This window comes from Hibiscus syriacus, unplaced genomic scaffold, assembly GCF_006381635.1.
Source record: "Hibiscus syriacus cultivar Baekdansim isolate YM2019G1 unplaced genomic scaffold, ASM638163v2 tig00111807_pilon, whole genome shotgun sequence".
NCBI lineage: Eukaryota > Viridiplantae > Streptophyta > Magnoliopsida > Malvales > Malvaceae > Hibiscus > Hibiscus syriacus.
The window spans coordinates 16,899-22,760 of NW_024063185.1; the positions used below are offsets into that span (position 1 = coordinate 16,899).

At 36.5% G+C, this 5,862-nt stretch overlaps 1 pseudogene; it reads right to left on the minus strand.

The window, feature by feature from the left end:
* Positions 1-2,705: 2,705 nt before the first annotated feature.
* LOC120171003 lies at positions 2,706-5,550 on the minus strand (annotated as a pseudogene).
* Between the last annotated feature and the right edge of the window lie 312 nt (positions 5,551-5,862).

The following is a 5,862-nucleotide window of genomic DNA, read 5'->3' on the forward strand; positions in this document are numbered from 1 at the left end:
CAACGGTCCAGATTGCCCCAGATGGAAACCCTAGGGTCTGATACCCTAGGGACACGCGGCCGCCGCTGACACGTCCCACCGCCGCCGCTGCTGCTTCCAGAAGACTTCACCGCCACACCAACGTTCCAGCCTCCACCACGTCTACCAAAGAGTCCAGAAGGCCGGCCGTAGCCGCACACGTCTCCCCCAAACGGTGAGTCACCACTGGGAGTCCGGTGACTCACCAAAGGGCATTCTTCGGACCGGTCTGAGACGAACACCGGTGATGGCTATAAAGCCATCACCCCATCTGCAAGCAAAAAAAAACGGAGACAGAAAAAAAAGAGAGAGACAGAACCGGAGAAAGAAAAAACAGAGAAAGAAAAAAAACTACTAAACCAACGATCTCAGTCAAACATCCAGCAACCAAAAACAGAAGAAAAAGGAGGAGAAAGACTTACCGAGGAGGCCAAACGTCAGATCTCACCAAAACCTTCGAAAAGCCGAAGGTATTCTTTTAGATTTGCTCCGATTGGGAGCCGTTTAACAGAAAAAAACATCGGAACCGTCATTAGGACGGTCCGATCTACATTTAGATGTAAAAAAAAATTTTCCGGCCATCGAAGACGGTGGCCGGCGACGGTGGTTGACGGCGGACGAACGCCGGCTAACGGCTGCCGGCCGGCTGGGCTTCTCTCTGTTTTAGAGAGAAGCGAGAGAAAATTTCTCTCTCTCAGAGAAGAGAGAGAGAAGGAAAATGATGAAATGAAGCTGGCCCTTCGGGCCAGCCGGTTTTTGGACTTTTATAGTCCTTCCCGAACGACATCGTTTCGGGAAGGACTATGCGCATAATTATAAAATAGTTAAACCCCGTCCGCAGTCCTCCGAACTTGTAAACTTTACATTTTAGTCACTAAATTGAATTTATAATATTTTTAATTCAGTTTTCGAATTTTAATTTCTTTTATTTTAGTCCTTCATATTAAAATAATATATTTAGGATAAATTACAGATTTAATCCCTTAATTTTAATAAATAATATTTTAATCCTTAGTTTATATTTTTAATTTATTTTATTCTAATATCCGAATTTTAGATAATTTTATTTTAGTCACTAAATAAATAAAATAAAGAAATAACATATTTAATCCATATAATTTTGATTAATTATGAATTAGATTTTTAATTTTATTTTTATTGTAATTTAGTCAGTTATTTTATATGCTTTCATTTATTTTATTGTTTTTAAATATATTGTTTTAGTAGTATTTTTATTTTTATTTTATTATATTATTAAATATTTTTATGTATTCATAAATATATATATAATAAATAGTAATTTTTAAATATTTATTTTTAATATCGAAGAAAAGGACAGTCTTAATACAACTGGATGTCCTATTCTGATATTTTAAAATTAAAAAGTAAACAATATTATTTAAATTAATCAATATCAAAGAAAAGAGCTGTCTTAAGGTACCTAGAAGCTCTTTTCTGATATTTTTGAATAAATAAATATCTTACTATATTAAAATAAAATGTTTTTGATATTTATTTATTTTTTAATATCAAAGAAAAGAGCTGTCTTAAAGCACCTAGAAGCCCTTTTTCTGATATTTCTAAATAAGTAAATATCTTATTTATGTATATTAATATATTTTCTTAAAATTATTTGAAATAATAAAATTATGAATTAAATATATCTTTGAATTTTTAAATTTCAAAATAATAGAGACAATTTATAATTAAAAAGTACCAATTTTGGGCGTTGTAGGGGTGCTAATCCTTCCCTAAACGTAACCGACCACGAATCCCTTTTTATTATTTAAAAGAACGAATTTTTGTTTATAAACGCAGATCAGTTCATCTTTTAATTGATGTTTTCTTAAAACTCTTTTAAAAGATAATTTTTAGGTATTCGACCTACCTAACCCAAAAGGCCGATGACGACTCCCAAATTATTTTAAAAACCATTTATTCACATCACTTTTCCCGCCAAGTAAGTACAAAATTCGTGCCCGGGCGAAAACGCTTACGACAGTTTTACTTGAAAATTAACAAAAACTAAAGGACTATAAGTGGTTGTTTCTCCTTTAATGGACAACGGATATCTTTGTTTATCCTTGGCATTTTTTAGTTTTTAATACCCAACGCTTTTTTTATATTTATATGACGCGTTTTATTATATTTTTTAACAATTTTTTATAGTTTAATCAGTCTTTTCGTTTATCTTTTTTTAAATATTGAATTTGACATTCATCTCAATTAATCAAAAAAACATTTATTTATATTGATATTGATATTTCCTGCTTTGTATACTCATATTGGATTTAGATATACGCAATTTATGTTAGTGAATAATTTTCTCATGCCGTTTGGTTCTAATTTATTGTTTTGTCGTGGTCTAGTTTGATCGTTTTGTAGTTGGTTTGTTAATGCAATCAAAACTATTTATAACAATATTTTATTCGAGTTATTGGTTAGGTTTTTAACCTTTTTCCTTGTAGAGCCATGATATGATTTCAAATGACTAATTTTTTTGTGTCAACTGTTATAGAAAAATATCTTAATTATGTATTTAATTTACGAGATTTAACCTTTCATTATAATTTTTAATAAAGCTAACTGTTTTTTTAAATACAATATTAGGAAGACGTTGATTGTCCGTTCAGTTATGTTGGTGGAATTAAATTGGGTGTTTGATCCGAATAAGTGTTGAATTTCTATATAACTTTGTTGTTTTTCGTAAAATCTAATCGACAATGGCTTCAAAACAACATGAAAACTATAAATTTTCTAGGGAAAGAAAATACAGATTACGAAGTAATTTTGGTTGGGTCAGTGGTGAGGCCGAACCCAAAGGGGAAGAGTGGATCCCCAACATTCATAGGCAGTTGATCAACTGTTTTAAACCAAGTACGAGGCAGCTTGCCTGTAAAACCATAGTCACCAAACAGAACATCAGCCACACCTTGACCCTCGGTTCCCGGCAACTATGCCGCAATTAGAGCATCCATGGAGTCAACATATGGTTCTATCACGACAGGTTGGCCGGATATCACGATAACAACGCATTTCCAAGCTCCACATACATTTGTGATTGTGGTCGGACCAGGGTCTGGAATCGTTAGATTCATGCTGTCACCATTTGTTTCGGCATACTGTCGGGATTCTCAGCGTACGCGACATTTGTGCTCGAATCAACTGTGTTGTTAGCAGTCTTAATAGCTATTTGCATATTGGAAAAATGAGAGATGCTGGAAACCAATGCAACTCATTCTCGGGAGTGAGTGTACCGCTATGCTTCGGCATATCCTTATTCTTGCATTCGGATATATGTCGAGACTCGGAACAATGTAGTTAAAAACAAAGAGGGTGAATTGTTTGTTTACCAAGTGTAAGGTTGTTGTCACTTGAACCTTGCCACTCGATAGTCCATCTACCACACTGATAACCCAAATTGTCTGCTTGACATCCAGCGACAAGTATTTTTTATGCCTTCGTAGGCAAGGGAAGCAATGGATTATCTGCAGATTCCCCGTTCTTCAGCAAAACAAGTGATCTTCTCACTGCTTCTCTAGCCAACTCTCTATGTTCCTGTTTAAGGTATCGTTAATGATTCTTATGATGCAGATTTTGATACATTCTGGTATTCCTGTCGTGCTCATGTCATACCGTGTTTTAGTTACTTGGCCTAAGCCGAGCTGATAAACTAACCTGACTACCAAGTTGGTCAACCAAGCTGTAATCTGCTAGAGGGTACTCAAATAGACCCATAGCAAATTTAACTCAAAAAATTCTCTTCACTGCATCATCGATGCGGCCTATGGGGATTATATCGTTGTTTTTCACGAGGGAGGTTAGCCCGTCGATGAATTCAGTATAGTTGTATGGTACCATTACCTGCAGAGATGACAATACAGTAAGAAGATCAATCATATCAAAATCAACATCAAATATATGCTATAACCATGCCAATACAGTAAGAAGATCAATCGCATGAAATTCAACATCAAATATATGCCGGCTTGGATTCCTGCTTGAATTGAGTATGTATAGTTAGCATGAGGTGGAGAAGTGATCCGGTCGATGCCTTGCCAATCCGACATGACAAACCCCTGAAGCAATGGAGCAAAATCTGAGTTATGTTTTCTTAGGTTCTTTTGTATTTTTATACTAGTGTTCTTGAGGAAACCGGTGACTAAGTTATGATTAGCATGCATTTTAACTCCGTTCCAACTGGAATATGAGACCATGATCGTCGAAACACCTTTGGCAATAGCAGTGTAGTAGCCTGGCATATGAATGCTAAGCAGACCATGCCAGTTGATCACCGTGTTGTTCTCGTTTATGCCATCGGTTGTTCCACCATCACCTACATAGTGCTTAGCACAAGCTGCAACATTTTTACTGGAAATTGAAGAATCATTAATATAATGTTCGATCAAATTCGATCTTTTAGGTTCTGCATAACATTTGATGAAAGTTATACGGATGAACTCGTGTTATATATAGTAAACTATTAAATTGCTCACTTTCCAGCAACAAATGGAATGCCTTTAGGAGAGTTAGCGGGGATGTCTCCTAGTATTCCTGGTACCATCTCTGTCATTGCTTGAAAAATCTGGGGATCTTCACTGTAACTTTCATAACATCGACCCCATCTCGGATCTCGGCAAACCTGTTTCATAGAGAACAGTCAGTGGACCTGTGCAAAGATCAATCATTCAGAGTTCGGGCGAGGTAGCATCTAGGAAAAGGTAAAACGAAAGCTACTGCTATACAAGGTGCAAAAGCATATGGAATGCCGGTTGCCCTAGTTTCGAGTGCTGTTGTAGTCCCAATTTGCTTAACCAGTTCAGGGTCCCTGATGCATAAACATATCCAAAACTCAATCCGAGTCCGGGCGACGTAGCAACTAGAAACTTAAGAAAAATGTAGTAATACAGTAGCATTCCCTGATGCAAAAACATATCCAACACTCAATCCGAGTCCGGGCGAAGTAGCATCTAGAAACTTAAGGAAAATGCAGTAATACAGTAGCATTGCAATGTGAGTAAAGTGCAGCAACATGCCTGGTAGCACCTAGACCACTGTTGAGAGGAAAAATTGTTGCCTTGTATACATTGTTGTTACCGTGAATGGCATCGATACCGTAAATCATCAGAATATGCAATCGGGTCGATAAACTGCCATTCTGAAACTCATTGATCATGTTTATCCAATCCGCTGCTGAAGCTTGTGGAGCTGGGACGCTCCCTCCTCCACTTAACACACTCCCTGCAATAACCAAAAAATAAAACTTTGTTTGCTTTAATATGCACAATTATATTGTCTCTAAAGGATGTCAAAGGAGAGTTAACAGATGATGCTCACCAATGAAATACTTCTTCATCACCTCGGCCGAAGCATTTGTCCCATTTTTTCGTCTAACATCATTCGATCCAACAGGTCCTTTACTCGAACACGAACCGACTGTTTCGGATCTTTGTATTTCATGTATTCTGCTTTTGTCAAGCAACACCAAAGCAGTAGTCCCATAAAATAGATGGTCATTCTTGTTCCTGCCATCTTCGATGTGTTGGTCAAAGAAAATGGCAGCAGCCGGCTGCTTGAAAAATGGGGGGCTGCCCAATTTTTTAATTAAATTGTAATAGGGTTAATTACACATTTAGCCACTGCACACTTTAGGGTATTTACAAGATGAGTCCTTAAACTTCAGCTATAAATACCCTAGCTCATTTAGCTTCTAAATCATCCCAAAATCTTATAGTTCTCTCTCAAGTGTGTTTTGTAAACACCTGTAAATTTTCTCTTTAGTAAAATATATGCAGCAGTCCGGAGACGTAGGCAAAATTGACTAAACTTCGTTATCAATTTCGG